This window comes from Lithobates pipiens, unplaced genomic scaffold (assembly GCF_037356315.1).
Source record: "Lithobates pipiens isolate NorthernLeopardFrog02 unplaced genomic scaffold, aLitPip1_a1.2 Scaffold_27, whole genome shotgun sequence".
Taxonomy (NCBI): domain Eukaryota; kingdom Metazoa; phylum Chordata; class Amphibia; order Anura; family Ranidae; genus Lithobates; species Lithobates pipiens.
In genome coordinates this window covers 74489510-74508823 of record NW_027507788.1, presented here as the reverse complement: position 1 = coordinate 74508823, position 19314 = coordinate 74489510, and positions in this window count along the sequence as shown.

Genomic DNA, 19314 nt, shown 5'->3' with positions numbered 1-19314 from the left:
ACACATGTGACCAGTAGACCATGTATATGTCTATAAACGATTTTTTTAATCGAGCACACAGACCTTCTTTCTTCATGTGGCTCACTTCCTTGTCCAAAAAAAGCACACCGTACTATATGCCCGTACCCTCCTGTTTGAAGAGGTTGAGCAGTGTCATATTTCTACTGGGGCTGCTTATTATGAGGGGCTCCCACCATCCCTGTGCTGTGCTGACTTCCTCCTGGCTGTACCTCTGCTGTGCATATTATGAGGAGCTCCCACCATCCCTGTGCTATGCTCCATTATGAGGAGCTCCCACCATCCCTGTGCTATGCTCATTATGAGGGGCTCCCACCATCCCTGTGGTGTGCTGACTTCCTCCTGGGGCTGCTTATTATGAGGGGCTCCCACCATCCCTGTGCTGTGCTGACATCCTCCTGGGGCTGCTTATTATGAGGGGCTCCCACCATCCCTGTGTTGTGCTGATTTCCTCCTGGGGCTGTACCTCTGCTGTGCATATTATGAGGGGCTCCCACCATCCCTGTGCTATGCTCATTATGAGGGGCTCCCACCATCCCTGTGCTATGCTGACTTCCTCCTGGGGCTGTTTACGGTGCCGGTGTCAGTGCTGTATATCACGGTGCTGGTGTCAGTGCTGTATATCATGGTGCTGGTGTGGGTGCTTTATGTCACGCTGCTGATGTCAGTGCTTTCTATCATGGTGCTGGTGTCAGTGCTGTATATCATGGTGCTGGTGTCAGTGCTTTATGTCACGCTGCTGATGTCAGTGCTCTCTATCATGGTGCTGGTGTCAGATCACTCTATCCTGGTGCAGGTGTCATTGCTGTATGTCACGCTGCTGGTGATCATCTCCTTCACCCTCTTCTTTGCCTACCCTGACCTTCCCTCTCCTCCATTGCCTTCATGTGCTCCACAGTCCTGAATTGTCACAACAATTTCACATATAAAAAAAGAATGCTTGTAGTTGTCGATCCCAGATTCACCTCATACATGTGTTATGTCATTGGCCATGTGGTGGGACTATGTTTGCACAGCTAGTAATTATTTTGTGGCTGCAAATTTGACCTGTAGGTTTGCAAAGTTTGCCTCCCATTGAAGTCAATGCGGCCCGCCGCGCACGTTACGGTTCGCAAACTATCGGCCGCGTTCGCGGTCCGTGTTCGCGAAACGTCCCTTCGGAAGTACGTCCATCACTAATGATAATATTAATAGTGATACTTACATGTAACGACCCCTATCGGAATAATAGCTTCTATATTATTCATTGTCATTCAATCTCAATTGAATAAATCAAACGAAATAAACAATAACAATATATATATAAACTAAAAAAAGTATTCAAAAATATTTAGCCAAATAATTATAGATAAATTAGAATTAGTGAAAAGTGCCTATACAGACTATATTATTACAATATGTCGGTGTATCATTTTCAACACCCACCACAAAATAAAGTAAAATAAAATAGAATAAAATAAACCCGGACCTAGAATAACCCAAGCCCCGTGAATATATTAATCATAATTATTAGAAAAAAGAATATAAAAATAAGTAAAAATAAAATTACTACTAAAAGGCAAAAAAAAAAAGACTATTCACTCTTTTTTTTTTATCCCTCCTATTATGGTAACCATCTTTTACCCGTGTCTCAGAACAAGTTCAAAAATGAATCTAAATGGACACACAAGCCTGGATCAAAACATCAATATAAACAATATACATTATGAGTTGTCTATAGAAGCGTTTGACATCCGTATCAATGTTAAGCCGATATGGCACGTAGGTTTTTAATCTATGGATCCAGGCCATTTCCAATTTTGATATTTCCCTCACCAGTAGGCTTCCCCTCCACTTGAGGTTGTATTTGTTAATACCTAAAAAAAAAATAGTTTTAGAGGGATCTTTAGAATGTGTAAGCAAAAAATCTTATGGTATCTGAGACCCATACTAAATGGAATATTGCATATTTGGATACTTATATTAAACACTCTATGGTTCATAGAAGTCTCAGATGGGACATTGCTCCCCAGAAAGGGGACGTGGAACTTGAGGGTTGGTTTAAGTATTTTAACCAAGCAGGGGTGTCTTTTCTCAGATTTCTGGTAGAAAGCAAAACGGTTAAACTGGCTAGGTTAGATGAAGAAATCAAAACTATCAAAGCTCAATCCCAATAAGGAAAGCGATGAGTATAGAGATAAATCGCAGGGCCTCCTTAAAATTATTGAAAAAGAATATAGGGACCAAAGAATTAAGAAAAATAAAAAATATAATAGAGATCTTTTGGACTATCAGGGTAACATTGTTTTCGAGTGGCAAAAGAAACTTTTAGAAGAACATAGCAAAGAGAACAATGTTGAGATGAAAATCCTGGTCACAACAGAAACCAATATTGCTCATGTGACAATACCTTATCCACCAGCTAACACATCCAATTCTAATAGGTGAGGTGTGTCGGGAAATAGAATGCAAAGGGGTGGAGGGTCCAACCATTCTTACCAGTCACTTCATAGGGGATATGGAAGTAATAGGGGTGGGGCTCCCTACAGAGGCCAAACACGGCCATCTGTTCCCCCCAGATCTATGCAAGAATATGATCCTAGACCTTATTCACATGGTCAGGACCCAAGGCTTTATCAACAAGGCTATGTGCCAGCTGGAACAGTACCCCCTCCCCCATTTAGGGATAGAGGGTGGGGTCCTTATAACACCCAGAGAGGCAGAGGACAGAATTTGAGTCAACAGGATCTATGGAGACCTAGACCAAATGGATACTCTGGATATCAATCGCCAGGGTACATAGGATTTGAATCACAGTGGGAAACTACTATTCCTATATAATAATAGTTTCTTTCCACTTATGGATAGGGAAGCACCTGAGATAAATTTTCACTCTGAATTCTCCCAAACCTCACACCAACAAAGGCCCAATATCCTTATTCCAACTCATCCGGTTCCCAATGGGGGGTCTACCCCTTCGAGGGGCAAATGCCACTGGTGATCAAAACAGTTGGGGTTTTCAAAAACCTACCCTGGGCATCAAAAGGCTAGGAGAAAGAGGAAAGGAGTCAGAGAGGGAAGGCAGATACGATCAGCAAAAAAGGCCAAAAACGTAGTGGGGACTGGAATTTTCAACCTCAGTTCTAAAGTATTAACTGATTCAGAAAAAGCGATCTTAGATAAGGGTTTAAAGTTTGTTCCAAACTTTTATGGACATACATAAATTTATTAGGAAATTGAGTATTAAAAGGTATATGATTAACAATCCCATAGAACGCAGTATGATTAGAGATGATCAAATCATCCATTCAAGATTATCAAATGCTTCACTTTTTAATCCTCCAGGCACCTTAGCACTAGCTTTAAGGGTATTTAGAGATGTTTTACTTAGAGATTTAGATGAGCTACAGGTTAAAAAGGCGAGATTTAACAAAACTCCACAAAAGGGCCTAGATTCTTTGTGTCAAGACAAAGATTTAGTAATAAGGCTGGCAGACAAAGGGGAGGGGATTGTAATTTTAGATCGTCAAGATTATATGACTGAAATGTACAGAATTCTAAATGATAGTGATACTTATACCCTACTCCCCTCTGCCCTGCTCCAAAAGCTAAATACTTGAAGGAGTTGGAATTGATTATTGCAAAGGGAAGTTGGGATGGCATCCTCACTAAAAAGGAAAAATTATATTTGATGCCTAGGGCCCCACGTACGCCTACCATCTACTACCTACCGGAGGTACATAAAAATCCTATCTGCCCCGGGACATCCTATTGTCAGTGGCATTGATTCACTGACTTCCCATGTGGGTAGATATATAGATTTTTATTTACAGCCACTTGTACAAAATATTCCTTCATATGTTAAGGACTCAAGACATGTTATTAAACTACTCTCTGAGATCCAAGTCCAACCAGGCATGTGGTTAGTCACTGCAGATGTGACATCTCTATACACTATAATTCCCCATGACTTAGGTCTAGAGGCGGTCAAAGGCTCTCTATATAGGGATTCAGATCTCCCTAATAAACACATATCTTTTCTGATGGATCTGTTGGTATTTGCCGCCTCCCATAATTATTTCTGGTTTGACAATACCAATTAGCGGGCGGCACAGTGGTGTAGTGGTTAGCACTCTTGCCTAGCAGTAAGAAGGGTTGCTGGTTTGAATCCCAACCATGACACTACCTGCCTGGAGTTTGCATGTTCTTCCTGTGCCTGCTTGGGTTTCCTCTGGGTACTCTGGTTTCCTCCCACAATCCAAAGACATGCAGGTAGGTTAATTGGCTTGTGTCCAAAATTGGCCGTAGTATATGAATGGGATTGTGGGCTCCTTGAGGGTAGGGACCAATGTGAGTGTGTAACGTACAGGGATAGGGACAGTTGTAGATGCCTCACTCAGGTTGAACTGGATGGACTGGTGTCTTTATTCAACCTTACTAACTATGAAACTATGAATACATTTTACAGACAGGATAGGGGAGTTGCGATGGGGGCAAAATACGCCCCTAACTTGGCAAATCTTTTCATGGGAAAATGGGAGGAGGATGTAGTCTATGCCCACAGTGCCCCTCAGGTGGTGCTGTGGGCTAGGTATATAGACGACATCCTCCTTCTATGGGATGCAGAACATCTAGTCTTACAAGAATTTATGGCCCTACTTAACACCAACCAGAGAGGTATCCATTGGACCTATGAGAGTAGCCAATCGGAGGTTAACTTCCTAGATTTAAAAATCTTTGTGGAAGGGGAGAGATTGGCCACTTCTACATATTTTAAAGAAACAGGAACTCCTTCATTCCTGTGGACAGCTGCCATCCTCGTCCCTGGTTGGAATCAGTTCCTAAAAGTCAATATTTAAGACTTAAAAGGAACTGTTCCAACCAGACTGATTTTTCAGTGCAGGCTGAAGTCCTTACAGATCGATTCATTGAGAAGGGTTATTCGAGGGAGGGTTTGAATGACACTCTAGATAGGATAAAGAAACTCAATAGGGAGGACTTGTTAGTTGAGAAAGAACCACGTCCAAATGAGGATTTTTCTTCATGTTTACCCTTTGTGACCGCTTATTCTTTACAGCATAATAGTATAAAGAATTTGATTTACAAACACTGGTATGTGGTTAGAAGCGATACAGTACTAAATAAGGTACTGCCAGAAAAATCATGGGTCCTATTTAGAGGAGCGGTCCCCCTGGAAAATCGTAAAGCTCCTAATATTTTGAACCAACCGACCGTTAAATCCATTTTTTTCAATCAGTTAACTGTTTTTTAGCAGTGTAGACGGTGTAGAGTATGTTCATTGTGCGCACGTACCCACAGATGGACTACCACCTTCATTTCCACTAGTACACAACAGTCACATACTATTAAGCCTTTCATCACTTGCGCTACTGAAGGGGTAGTATATATGTTACAATTCCCTTGTGGCTTACAATATGTGGGCCGGACCAAGAGACCTCTTCAGGTCCGCCTCAATGAACATATTACCAACATCAAGATGGGCTTTAAAAACCATTCAGTATCCAAGCATTAATTACTTAGACATTCTAAAGATCCCTCTAAAACTATTTTTTTTAGGTATTGACAAATACAACCCCAAGTGGAGAGGAAGCCTACTGGTGAGGGAAATATCAAAATTGGAAATGGCCTGGATTCATAGATTAAAAACCTATGTGTCATATGGGCTTAAAATTGATACAGATGTCAAACCCTTTTATAGACAACTCATAATGTATATTTGTTTTGATGCAGGCTTGTGTGTGCATTTAAATGAATTTGTGAACTTGTTCTGAGACACGGGTAAGAGATGGTTACCATAATAGGAGGGATAAAAAGAGAGTGAATAGTCTTTTTAGTTTTTGGCCTTTTAGTAGTAATTTTATGTTTACTTATTTTTATATTCTTTTTTCTAATAATTAGGATTAATATATTCACAGGGCTTGGGTTATTCTAGGTCTGGATTTATTTTATTCTATTTTATTTGACTTTATTTTGTGGTGGGTGTTGAAAATGATACACCGACATATTGTAATAATATAGTCCTGTATAGGCACTTTTCACTAATTCTAATTTATCTATAATTATTTGGCTAAATATTTTTGAATACTTTTTTTTAGTTTATATATTGTTATTGTTTATTTCGCTTGATTTATTCAATTGAGATTCAATGACAATGAATAATATAGAAGCTATTATTCCGATAGGGGTCGTTACACGTAAGTATCACTATTAATATTGTCATTATTATTTTTGTTATTTCTATAAAATAGTGTTGGTTATATAATGGGTTTTTTCCTTATATATCCACATCATATTTAAATTTTTTTCCATTATTGTATTCATACTAATGGAACATACATTTTTACACTATTCACATTAGTTATTGGGGTTACTCAAATTCTACAATTAAAAGATTGTACATAAATAGAAAAGAATAAATTATTAATTGTAATAGATAATTATTATGGTTTAATTTATCAATGACTGCCATTTAATATAATGGTACTTATTGATATGAAATAATCCCATTTGTATTTATTTATTTTTATGCTCATAATTAATTTTACAAGTAATTGAATTAACTAATTTAAAAATATTTTTCTATATAGGGAAGGATTATGTTTACGTGGGGTGAATGTATTGATTACATACCGCCCACGCGTTCAATTAGGGATCTCTATTATATACATCAGACAGAAACAGTTTTTTTTGAATAACGGGTTAATATTAGCCTGGTTCTGGAGTTTGATAGAGGAGCGTTTTTGTCGTTTTGTGCAAACATTACGGCCACGGAAATGTGTTTCCGGTTCTACATGTTTATGTTCATTCTAAGGGAGAAGGGCAAAGTCCTGTTCGAGTTAATATAGAAAAGGTTAGGGTAAATAATACATGGGCTCAGGAATTTGATCTATCGAGACACTATGGGAGGAAGGGAGAATTGCCCATTTCCAATATGGTGTTTACGAACAATCTATTTTCCCTGGTCTATAAATGTGGTGGATCACTGCGGCGCCTGTTTCTCCATTGAAAATGTCCGATTAGTGACGAAACGTGTCTGGGAGGGTACACAGTGACATCACCACGCTGTTTGTTCGAGGAGGACAGGCTCCGTTAGTTTATGCCGGCCAGCAATATTGTTTACATGCGTTTTATGCTTTACGGAATTTTAAGTGCAACTTTTACTTAAATGTATTCGTTATTATCTAGTGTACTACACTATGGCAGCCATTTTCTTCTTTTTGAGCGAATTGTAAGAATGTATGTATTTCGAACGGATCTAGTGTATGCCGTTTCCTGGTGTGGACATTTGTGAGCGTAAAGGCCCTAGGCTGGGTTTAGCAAACCGCCCTGAATGCTTGCTATCTGGTGGGCATAACTTACATTTATGGTGATCGGGCACTTTTTGGAGTTCATGCATATACACTGTGGTGTCTGGAATTAGCGATCTCAGTAATTCTTTTCCCTACAAATATTCGAACAATGTTTCCTTCCTTGGGACTTGAAATAAAATTTGGACTTTAGTCTAAGATTTGGATAAGCGCAGTTTGTTTTTATTTATTGCAGCTCCTGCAGCTGCTACTGGCTCAGGGGTTTTGATGGGGTTCCGGAACCCTCTCGGTGCCTAGGCCGGTACCAGTAGGCCCAGGTCTTGGATGCAGATGCCGGCGTCACGCCTCCTCTTCGATCTCCAGTGTTTGTGAGGCATTGGGTTCCCATTTGACTGACGCAGCAGCCTTGATCATTTAGTTTTTCTTTTGGACACCAGGTAGGTTCATGATACTGCTTGGGATATTTTCCAGGCTTTCCGGGCTAGGTTCCTAGTCCTGATGGGTTTTTATCCAGTTCCTATTTGCTTTTGTTTTTTGCCTCTTCCAGCTCGTATTGGCCCATAGCAAACAGCCATTAATGTCTAAACCACTGGCAACAAAAGTCAGTACACTCCTAATTGAAAATGTCCAAATTGGGCCCAAAGGGTCAATATTTTGTGTGGCCACCATTATTTTCCACCACTTCCTTAACCTTGGGTATGGAGTTCACCAGAGCTTCACAGGTTGCCACTGGAGTCCACTCCTCCATGATGACATCACGGAGCTGGTGGATGTTATAGACCTTGCGCTCCTTCACCTTATGTTTGAGGATGCCCCACAGATGCTCAATAGGGTTTAGGTCTGGAGACATGCTTGGCTGGTCCATCACCTTTACCCTCAGCTTCATTAGCAAGGCAGTGGTTATCTTGGAGGTATGTGTTGGGGTCTTATGTTGGAATACTGCCCTGCAGCCCAGTCTCTGAAGGGAGGGGATCAGTATGTCCCCAGTGCTGGCAGCACTCATGCAGGTCCAGACCATGACACTACCACCATGCTTGACTGTAGCCAAGACACACTTGTCTTTGTACTCCTCACCTGGTTGCCACCACACAAGCTTGACACCATCTGAACCTAATACGTTTATCCAGGTCTGATCAGACCACAGGACATAGTTCCAGTAATCCATGTCTTTAGTCTGCTTGTCTTCAGCAAACCGTTTGCGGTCTTTCTTGTGCATCATCTTTAGAAGAGGCTTCCTTCTGGCATGACCGTGATGTAGTGATGATGTAGTGTGCGGCGTATGGTCTGAACCAGTGATGGCGAACGTTGGCACCCCAGATGTTTTGGAACTACATTTCCCATGATGGCCTTGCACTCTGCAGTGTAGTGGAGCATCATGGGAAATGTAGTTCCATAACATCTGGGGTGCCAAGGTTCGCCATCACTGGTCTGAACACTGACAGGCTGACCCTCCACCCCTTCAACCTCTGCAGCAATGCTGGCAGCACTCATTCCTCTGTTTTCCAAAGACAACCTCTGCATATGGCGCTGAGCACAAGCACTCAACTTCTTTGTTCGACCATGGCGAGGCCTGTTCTGAGGGGAACCTGTCCTGTTAAACCACTCTATGGTCTTGGCCACTGTGCTGCAGATCAGTTTCAGGGTCTTGGCAATCTTCTTATAGCCTAGGCCAGTGATGGCGAACGTTGGCACCCCAGATGTTTTGGAACTCCATTTCCCATGATGCTCCACTACACTGCAGAGTGCATGAGCATCATGGGAAATGTAGTTTCAAAACATCTGGGGTGCCAAGGTTTGCCATCACTGGCCTAGGCCTTCTTTATGTAGAGCAACAATTCTTTTTTTACAGATCCTTTAGAGAGTTCTTTGCCATGAGGTGCCATGTTGAACTTCCAGTGACCAGTATGAGAGAGTGAGAGCTATTAACACCAAATTTAACACACCTGCTCCCCATTCACACCTGAGATCTTGTAACACTAACAAGTCACATGACATCGGGGAGGGAAAATGGCTTAATGGGCCCAATTTGGACATTTTCACCTAGGGGTGTACTCACTTTTGTTGCCAGTGGTTTAGACATTAATAGCTGTGTGTGTGTGTTTTTTTGTTTTTGTTTAACTAAGCTGTGTGTTGAGTTATTTTGAGGGGACAGCAAATTTATACTGTTATACAAGCGGTACACTCACTAATTTACATTGTAGCAAAGTAAAATTTCTGAAAATATTGTATTATATCTTTTCATGTGCCAAGAAGAAATTACACTTTGTTACAATGTAAAGTAGATATGCCGCGTACACACGATCAGACTATCCGGCAGACTTGGTCCGGCGGACCAGAGTCCGCCGGACAATCCGCCCGTGTGTGGGCTCCAGCGGACTTTTTCTTTCCAAAAGTCCGGTGGACTTGGAAAGAAGTTTTAACTCAAAATTGTCTGCCGGACACGGCAGTCCAGCGGACAATCCGGCCGTCTATGTGCTAGTCCGTCGGACTTTTGAAATGAACGGACTTGCTCAAACACGGAGGAAAGTCCGTTCATTTTAAACGTGGCTCCAGGTAGACGGAACTAGCGAAGGAAGTCAATGTTGGCGAGATTGACGCCTCGCTGGCCCCATCACCTGGTATGGACTTAAAGGGGAATTCCTACGACAGAAAAACGGCACGCAGCCTGGCCGGTCAGAAAAGGGGGTGGGGACGAGCGAGCGCCCCCCCCCTCCTGAGCCGTACTAGGCCGCGTGCCCTCCTTTACTAGCAGTGGCCCGGTCTTCTGTCGCCACCGCCTTCTCTTCTCTTCTTGCTTGAGATGTTGACTCGACGCTGTCTCTGCCCGCAATGACAGGGACACGTTCCTCCGGGACTGTGACATCATAAGGAGACGGGGTCACCATGTGACATCACCCGATGACCCTGCCCATTGTCCCTATATAAGTCGCCACACAACACGTCCCTTTCACTGCGGCCAGAGACAGCTCCGAGTTAATATCTCAAGGAGGAAGAGAAGAAGAAGAAGAGAAGGCGGCGGCGGTGGTGGTGGTGGTGGCAACAGAAGACCGGCCCACCACTAGTAAAAGAGCTGGGAGAAGAAAGCGGAGGCCCGGCAAGAAGAATCGTAGAGGGGGACAAGACCCCCGAAGTCGGAAGAAGACCCCAGGCGGAGGCAACGAAGAAGAAGAAAGCCAAGCTCCTCTGCTAGTAAAAGAGCTAGCAGAAGATATCGGAGGAGGCCTGCGAGAAGACCCCCCCCAAGACAGAAGACCACCGGAGTTGAGCAATAAATTATTTTAAAACCTTGTGTTGGGGAGGCGCATGCGCGGCAGCTCAATGGACGGTCCATTGTCCTGAGAGCTCCGTTCACTCCGGCCGAGATACCCTGCCATAGCGCCACCCGGAGAGGAACTCACCGGCAGAAATTCGCCTCAACACCGCGGCGGACCAGTGCCATCCACTCGGCTGACAGGCAACACGGCGAGACGCAGCTTATCCCGGCAACTAGATCCGGAGATCCAGGCCGAGACTGCCGCCATGATGGCGGACGCCGTCTCCTCTGCACAAGGCCTGACACACAATCCGGAGCAATCCATCGCCGATCGTGGCCCTTCCGATCCACACACCAAGGATCCATCTCATCACACCGTGAGTTACCCACAGATGACACTATTATCCCCAGCATCCACAGAATCTTTGCTGGGGAGATATCATGGGGGCTCTCCACTCACTCCTATGGAGGATTATCTTTCCTCACCAGTGACTCACGGGGCTTCTTCATCTACCCCCACTGATCTCCCTTCCCTATTGGAGACATTCTCCAAAATGCTTTCTAGGGGCCTAGCACAGAACGCCTCCCATATCACCTCTATTATTCAAGCTGACTTACACCAGCTGGGGACCAGGATTGAGGCGATTGAAGTTAAAACTGATCAGACTGTCGCCAGAACCATACAGAATACTGATAGAATATCTGAGCTACAGGAGCAGCTGGATACTGCTTACTCCAAGTTAGATGACCTTGAAAACAGGAACCGCAGGTATAATTTTAGGCTCAGAGGCCTGCCCGAATCATTTAAAGATACAGATACCGTGGTACGCGCTTTCATTTCTTCCCTGCTACCAGATCTTCCAGACCATCGCCTAGAGCTTGCTCGTGCACACAGAGCACTTCAACCCCCATGCCAAGATGGTCTACCTAGAGACATTGTGGTCAAACCCCACTTCTTCAGGACTAAGGAAGAGGTCATGCGAAAGGCCAGAGAGACTGAAAACCTATCCTTCCAGGGCCACCCAGTCCAAGTCTTTTTGGATTTATCCCCATACACGATCCAACTGAGGAGATCCTTTGAAACCTCTCTTACAAGTTCTCACGCAAAACTTCACGTACTCTAACAAACCGTATGGTTTCTCTAACTTCAATGATGGCGAACGCCTCCTCCTACAATAGGGCCTCATCTCACAATCTCCGGCTAGCCCCGTAGACTCCAAGTCCTCAGGTTTCACAAAGAGGCCGCCCCCGGCAAGTCCCAACAAACCTCTATGGCAGAAGCAGAAAGCGAAGCGCCCTAAGGACGGTCGTCCACCTTAAGAGGAAGATTTTTCTAAAAATTTCTGTGTTTTTTTTACTGATACTAGCCCCTTAATCTGCTCTCAATAGAAATAGCGCATAATCTGCGCATTTTTACATTTTTGGGTTCAACCCATTTCTGAAGGGTGCTATCCGCACCGCCACGGACATCCCCAAAGACTCTCAACACGAGCCTTTTGGCCTATCCGTTTTTTTTCTTCCCCCCCCCCCTTTTCTTTTTCCTTTATTTTTTTTATTTTTTTGTGTTTTCTCCCCATCCCCATCACTGCCAACGCCTGGTGCTGACACTGTGACTTGACGTTCTTCTCCGTTTGGCTAAAGATAGCCATCGCAAGCTTATGACTCTCCATATGTGCACTTTTTTGTTTTTTTATGCTTATGTTTGATGTTTATTGTTGTTGGTTTTTATTGCTTTACTCTTCTATTAAATGGGTATTGGGCCCTGGGTGGGGTCTGGTTGGAGTGGTTTGCACTGCGCCCCCACCAGTCTCGGAGTGACGTTTTTTTTTTCCCTCACTCAGAGACTCTCACACTTCCATTTTAGTTGGGAATTTTACCTGAGATGCTGAATCTCAGGTCTTACCTGCTGGGGACTGACTTGTGTCTTCCACCCCTGCAGACAGTTAATTCTGCTACACAAGTTTATTTTGGTTTTCTTCAAAAGCTAACCAGAGCTTCCAGGTGGATTTTATGTCTTCTGTTTTTTCTCTACAGGATCGGTCAACTCATCACCCCTCCCTTCTCTCCTCTTTTTCTTTTCTGGGTCTACCAGGGTCCCTCTCCACTGTCTGCTACAGTCCCTCATACTGCGGCCTCTCCTGCCAGGGACGACCCCTGCTTTTGTATGTCTATGGTAAGATCTCCCTCTATGAAGTGTTTGCTAATGCCTCTGACTCGCGATGTCTGACCACGGGACCCCTCCAGCCCTCTGTGTGGCGACACATAATGTGCAGGGTATAAACTCTACTATCAAAAGGAGAAAACTGTTTCAACTTTACCACTCCCACAAGATAGATGTAGTTCTCATGCAAGAAACTCACTTTAAGGCCTCTTACAATCCCTCCTTCCTGCATAGTCGTTTCCCTCAGTTCTTCCTGTCCAATGCCAAAAACAAAACGAAGGGGGTAGCAATATGTCTCTCCAGGAACCTTAGATTCGCGTCCACAGACGTGGTTAGAGATAAGGAAGGCAGGTTTATTTTGGTTAAGGGATCCCTGGAAGGAATCACTTATTAATTTGTATCCTATTACGCCCCTAATAAGGGTCAATCAACTTTCTTTCGCTCCATGATGTCCACGCTGAGCCCTTTATTGGAGGGTAAGGTAATAATGGGAGGAGACACAAACCTTCTTTTTGACCATTCTCTGGATAAAGCAGGGAAAGGTTCCGCACGCAATAGGAAACCTCCTAAGCAGAGCACTAAAATTGCAGACACTTTGCACTCAATGGGTTTGGTGGACATCTGGAGGGAAAAGAACCCCACATGTAAAGACTTCACACACTATTCAGCCCCTCACCAAGTACACGCCAGGATTGACCACATTTTTGTCCAGGCACGCGCCATTCCCCTGGCTCTAAGGTCGGAAATCAGGGACACCTCATTATCTGACCACTCCATGGTTCTCCTATACTTTCAGTGCGCACACAACCCAAACACTCGAATTACTTGGCGACTTAATGAGGGTCTTCTTAGTGACCCTGCTCATTGTGCTGCTATCTCTACTGACATACAAGAGTATTTCGCCTTAAATAAAAACGCCTTCACCTCCCCGGAAGTTTTATGGGCCACGCATAAAGCAGTTATTAGGGGGAAGATCATCCAAATTTCTTCTCAACTAAAGAAGGGAAGGAAGGCGCACATAGATACGCTTTCCAAGGAATTCCGATTGCTAAGCAAAGCCCACAAAAGTAATCCCACTAGAGAATCTTTAGATGCCCGGCACTTGGCCAGAACTGCCCTCAATTTAGCTCTGACTACTGAGGCTGAAAAGCACTTGAGATGGTCGGGAGCACGGTTTTACTATCAGAGAGACAAGATAGGAGCAAAATTAGCAGCCAAACTATCCCCGAAGCTCCGGTCCTCCGCTTTCCCGAAAATCAGGGGCCCGAACGGGGATCTGACACTGAATCCCCTCCGCATAATGTCTTCCTTCCACAAGTTTTACACCTCCCTTTATAAACACGATAAGGCTGACCCACGGACTTCAGTGGATGAATTCCTGGACTCTATTCCCCTCCCGAAATTATCTCCAGACCATGCTAGTCTACTGGAGGAATCGATCTCGGTTCCCGAAGTCCTTGAGGTGATCAAACGACTCAAACTTAACTCTGCCCCGGGCCCTGACGGATTCTCTGTGGGTTATTATAAGAAATTTGCCTCGGTCATTGCCCCATTTATGGTTGACTTCTTCAACTCTACCCGGTCTGGTTCTCCCCTGGATAAAGCCCTAAACTTAGCCTATGATTCCGTTATCCCCAAACCCGGCAAGGACGCATCCTTAGTACAAAACTATCGTCCGATTTCGCTCATAAATAATGATCTTAAAATTTTAACTAAGGTGCTTTCCAATAGGATTTCAACATTTATTGCACGGTATGTACACAAGGATCAGGTGGGCTTTTATCCCGGGGAGACAAGGACCAGATCAGATACGGAGAGCAATTGACATTATCTCCATCCTTAACTCACGTTGGGATGGCAGTCCCTCTCAAGAAGGCTTTTTACTGTCTATTGATTTACAAAAGGCATTCAATACGCTAACGTGGCCTTTCTTATTTAATGTCCTGGAGAGATGGGGCTTTGGTCCTATCTTTTTAGGGACCCTCAGAGCTCTGTATTCTACCCCAAGCTCTCAAGTCCGTTTACCAGGATGTTATTCTGAGACGTTTCATATTGAAAAGGGCACCAGACAGGGGTGTCCTCTCTCACCCCTGCTGTTCACCATAGCAATTGAGACCCTGGCTATTGCAATCAGATCCCACCCAGACATCAGAGGAGTCCGTTGCGGTCAACAGGAACATAGATGCATGCTTTTCGCAGATGACCTGCTCCTTTTTGTCACTTTCCCACTGATTTCCACACCCAACATATTCGCACTCTTAGATACATTCGGACAAGCCTCGAGCTTGAAAGTGAATGCCTCAAAATCCCTAGCCTTAAATGTTTCGGTGCCCCTGAATTTAGTAACCACCCTACAAAACCACTTCCCATTCACGTGGTGCTCCGCTACTCTACCTTACCTGGGCATTAACCTAACACCTAGTGTGGACACTCTGTACTCGGCCAATTATCCCACCGCCCTCTCGAAACTATCTGAGGAACTATTAACTTGGTCACGACTTGGCCTTTCTTGGCTAGGCTGCGTTTTTGCGATCAAAATGACCTTCCTTCCCCCGTCTCCTGTACCTCTTTAGATCCCTCCCTATCCCACTGAAGAAATCCCAAATCCAACCACTTCAATCCAAAATCCTGCAATTTATCTGGGGTTCCAAGGGCTGTAGAGGTTCGAAACATCTTTTATATAGACTTAAAACGCAAGGAGGTTTAGCATTACCGAACATTTGGTGGTACTATCAAGCAGCACAATTGGCCCAGATTTCAATGGTCTACGCTCGGGGTTCCAAACCTGACTGGGCATCTATGGAAAGACAGGCTACTCCCCATCACACCATTGACTACCTCATTTGGTCCCCCCCTAAAAGCAGACCCCCTATCATGTCACCCACCCTCTCTCATTCGTTAGCCCTGTGTGATCAGCTACACAAAAATCCTGCACTGATCTCGGATCTCTGACCCTTAACGCACATCTTCCATAACCCGGATTTCCCACCAGGTATGAACATCCTGGCTTTCAGTTGGTGGCTCAACAAAGGATTATTTAGGATTGGCAACTTTTTTACCACATCAGGCCCTATCTCTATTGCTTTTTGCTTGAAAAAACTTGAGATGCCCCCTGCCGAAAAATTTAGATTCTCCCAAATCACCCATTTCCTGCACTCAAGATGGCCCAACAGACCTGATCCCCCAGTTATCACGACATATGAGTCTTGGTGTGCAGACATCGCGAGTCAGAGGGGAGGGATATCAACAATTTATACATCTTTAGCCTCTTCAGTGGCTAAACCACCCTATGCTTTAGCATGGGAAAATGATCTTAATATTTCCTGGGATAGTGACTTATGGTTTACCTGCTTCCAAAGATCCTTCACTGGGATCCTCAACGTATCCCTGATTGAAACTAGCCTTAAACTAATCACTAGGTGGTACAGAGTTCCCGCTCGGCTTGCTCAGATCTATCCCGAGGCGTCCCCGCTTTGTTTCCGCGGTTGTGTTCACGTAGGTTCATTAATCCACACATGGTGGACATGCCCACACATTAGGGGCCTTTGGGATAGGGTATTTGCCCTAATTCGTAAGCTTGTGCCGGTTCCGGTGCCCCAAAGCCCTGAGGTGGCGCTACTTAACCCTTAAAGTGGAAAAAGCCAATAAGCCCTCTCAGGCACTCCTGTTTTTTATCCTCCTGGGCACCAAAATCACCATAGCAGCACACTGGAAACAAAATACAGTCCCATTCGCGGCAGTGAAACGAAAAATCTCTTGGATTATGACACAAGAGAAGATTGTTAGTCGCATTCAGGATAGATCCCGCTTCTTTGAGAGGGTTTGGGAACCTTCTGACTCCTCTCCTTGTCTCTATCCCTTTTTTCTTTTTATCCCCCTCCCCCTCTTTTACTCCTCTTTATTTGACCTATTTTCGCAGAGTTTTGAGTTGACTGATCCCATCTCTTCTACGATTCATGTACAATTTGCAATACTTATTACCCACCTCTTAGTTTGCGCGGTTTTTCAGGTTTCATAGCTGGAACATAGCGCTACTATAGACCTACTTGGATTTTCTGGGAGCTAAGACCCTAGTGGGTCCAGCTCCGCATTGGAGTATCTGGTTCAATTGAGGTATTTAGTTTTCCATACTTTTCATGTTTAACTAGTTTGGCCTCTGATGGTCTTATACTCGTCTGGACACTGAATGATTAACTGGGATTGGGTCGGATGGGGGGGGGTCGCCTGCCACAGCAAGTGCCCTTTTCGGGGTGGTAGGAGACCTTCTGTCATTCCTCCCATGTCCTCATGCAATAGGGTGTAGGTGTGAGATACACCCTCAGCAATATATGTGATTATAGACAAATAGTTATTTAGGCCCTCTCTATTGCGCCAATTTATCTTGATTAAGATTACCCGCTCCCGGTAGTTTGCCTCAACGTTTTTTTCTGTGATCTATTTAGATCCCGACCTCATTTAATAACACATTCTGTTACATTTTTCTTTTCTTCCTTTGTTTCTTATCTGAACTATTTGACACCATATGTTACTCACATGCATGTACTATGTTGTCTGCTCCTATCTGCTGTTTTACCGCATGTTGATGTTTGATTGATGTACCTTGATTTTCTCTACTTAAAACCAATAAAAATTATTGAAAATAAAACCTTGTGTTGTGTTTTATTTACACTTTTTTCACCAGGTGAATGGGTAGGGGTACATTGTACCCCATACTCATTCACATAGGGTGAGGGGCTGGTATCTGGGGGTGTTATCGATCTCACTCTCTCATACTGTTCACTGGAAGTTCAGCATGGCACTTAATGGCAATGAACTCTCTGAGGATGTGAAAAAATACATAAAAGATTGTTGCTCTACATAAAGATGGCCTAGGCCCGTGATGGCGAACCTTGGCACCCCAGATGTTTTGGAACTACATTTCCCATGATGCTCATGCACTCTGCAGTGTAGTTGAGCATCATGGGAAATGTAGTTCCAAAACATCTAAGGTGCCAAGGTTCGCCATCACTAGCCTAGGCTATAAGAAGATTGCCAAGATGATACAGTGGTTTAACAGGACAGGTTTCACTCAGAACAGGCCTTGACATGGTCAACCAAAGTAGTTGAATGCACTTGCTCAGCCTCATGTTTCATAGTTTCATAGTTTCATAGTTAGTAAGGTTGAATAAAGATACCAGTCCATCCAGTTCAAACTGTGTGAGTGTCTACCCCTAGCCCTGTACATTGCACACTCACATTGGTCCCTATCCTCAAGGAGCCCACAATCTAAGGTCCCCATTCATATACTAAGGCCAATTTTGGACAGAAGCCAATTAACCTACCTGCATGTCTTTGGAGTGTGGGAGGAAACCAGAGTACCCAAAGGAAACCCACGCAGGCACAGGGAGAACATGCAAACTCCAGGCAGGTAGTGTCGTGGTTGGGATTTGAACCAGCGACCCTTTTTACTGCTAGGTGACAGTGCTAACCACTACACCACTGTGCCGCCCTAGGTTCTTTTTGGGAAATAGACGTACGAGTGCTGCCAGCATTGCTGCAGGGGTTGAAGGGGTGGGGACAACCTGTCAATGTTCAGACCATACGCTGCACTCTGCATCACATTGGTCTGCATGGCTGTCATCCCAGAAGGAAGCCTCTTCTAAAGAAGATGCACAAGAAAGACCGCAAACAGTTTGCTGAAGACAAGCAGAATAAGGACATGGATTACTGTAACCAAGCCCTGTGGGCTTTGACGAAACCAAGATAAACTTATTTGGTTCAGATGGTGTCAAGTGTGTGTGGCGGTAACCAGGTGAGGAGTACAAAGACAAGTGTGTCTTGCCTACAGCCAAGCATGCTGGTGGGAGTGTCATGGCCCGGGGCTGCATGAGTGCTAAAGTTCCTTGAGGGAACCATAAATGCCAACATGTACTGTGACATACTGAAGCACAGCATGATCCCCTCCCTTCATAGACTGGGCTGCAGGGCATTATTCCAACATAACGACCCCAAACACCTCCAAGAAGACCACTGCCTTGCTAAAGAAGCTGAGAGTAAAAGTGATGGACTGGCCAAGCATCCCTCCAGACCTAAACCCTATTGAGCATCTGTGAGGCATCCTCAAACGGAAGGTGGAGGAGTGCAAGGTCTCCAGCTCCGTGATGTCCTCATGGAGGAGGGTAGGAGGACTCCAGTGGCAACCTGTGAAGCTCTGGTGAACACCTTGCCCAAGAGAGTTAAGGCAGTGCTGGAAAATAATGGTGGCCACACAAAATATAGCCACTTTGGGCCCAATTTGAACATTTTCCCTTAAGGGTGTACTGACTTTTGTTGCCAGCGTTTTAAACATCAATGGCTGTGTATTGAGTTATTTTGAAGGGAAAGCACATTTACACTGTTATACAAGCTGTGCACTCACTACTTTACATTTTAGCAAAATAATTTCGTCAGTGTTGTCACATGAAAAGCTATAATAAAATATTTACAAAAATGTGAGGGGTGTACTTTTGTGAGATACTGTATAAAATGAAACTAAAAGAAGTTTTGGCTAGTGTTGGACTTTAAATAACATCATGACTAAAAACATACTGTATAAT